The following is a 1,555-nucleotide window of genomic DNA, read 5'->3' as shown; positions in this document are numbered from 1 at the left end:
GCTAGTGCATGTTTCCACCCTTATGCGTAGGTAACCTAATTAGCAACTGTGCTTTTGGGAAATTGTACTCACGTGATTGGTGCACGCATGTCTACTCTATATCAGCCAGCACATTTACATGATATTATAAAACACAGAATTATTGTGTTCGTCTAAAGAGAGAGTGACATGAGAGTGATAGACAAACTGCTCCTCCACATAAACCATGTCCAGGTTCTCACCTGGAAGCCTCAGCATCTACCTGGTGGTAGGCTATTGTGTAACACAGTGACCCATGAATCAGAAGACCACAAAGTCACAGGTTCAAACCCCACTTACTACCATTGTGTTCCTGATCAAGACACTTAACCCTGAAGGCGTCCTGCACTGCATCGACGCGGAATCGTCCACATCTGCAGCGCAATGATTCAATTATGAGATTCTTTTCGACATGCCTAATACCAAAAGACTTAAAATGCTGCATTCAACATTTTTTTGGGTCAATTTCTGCCAAAATCATGTTGAGCGTTAAAAAGAGTCAAGTAAACGCCTGTTACAAAGCGCAGCAAAAATGCGTATGTTCAGGAAGCATTCATATCGAACGCCTATGCAGCTGAACTCCGACCCTTTTCATTTTTATACAACAGTCTAAAAATCACCAAGCAGCGTCATTATGATCTAATCGATCATGTTCTGCACCATGTCAATTATACGATTAATTTCGAAACCCCCACCACACAATGGACAGACCTGAAAGGCCGTTTGATTCACTGAAAATTGCTATTAATTGTTTGTCTATTGTTTTGATATCACACGGAAAAAGTTGTTTTAGAGCAAATGGCCAAGTTGGACTATATAAGTGTCCGGACTAAAACTGCATGGAAATGTGCTGAATGTGACTGGGAACGGGACTCTGATCGACGCCTGTCAATTAACGTTAATTACTCACTCACTTTCCATACCCCCTTAGTCCTAACACACCCTGGGCGGGCGTCAGGGTTCACTCGCACATCTACGGCGTCTCGGAGTCACCAACACGCCTATACTGTGCAGAACTTTGGATGACAGGACAGATCCCGGAGAACCCATCATGAAGCCTAAAGGGCACATTTCGTTGTGTGTGCATCACAATGACAATCACTTCTCTTTCATATGATCTGGTGGGCCAGAGCTCACTACTAGAGTGGCAGTGGTGGCCTAGCGGTTACGGGAGCGGCCACGTAATCAAAAGGTTGCCGGTTCGAATCCCGATCCGCCAAGGTGCCACTGAGTAAAGCACCGATCCCCACACACTGCTCCCCAGGCGCCTGTCATGCCTGCCCACTGCTCACCAAGGGTGATGGGTTAAAAGCAGAGGCCACGTTTCACCGTGTGCACCGTGCGCTGTGCTGCTGCGTATCACAATGACTTCACTTAAATGACCATCTAGATGTCCTCCTTGCCAACCAGCATGCGGTGAGCGACCTCTTCCTGCAGGAATCAGGATCCGCGTCGCGCTCCTCCCACCTCCGCGTCGCGTCGCAGGCCGGAGGAAACTGCATGGCAACGGAGGGATGGAGGGATGGAGGGAGGGGAG

The sequence above is a fragment of the Denticeps clupeoides genome, chromosome 7, assembly GCF_900700375.1.
Source record: "Denticeps clupeoides chromosome 7, fDenClu1.1, whole genome shotgun sequence".
Taxonomy (NCBI): domain Eukaryota; kingdom Metazoa; phylum Chordata; class Actinopteri; order Clupeiformes; family Denticipitidae; genus Denticeps; species Denticeps clupeoides.
Note: the sequence above shows the minus strand (reverse complement) of the source record.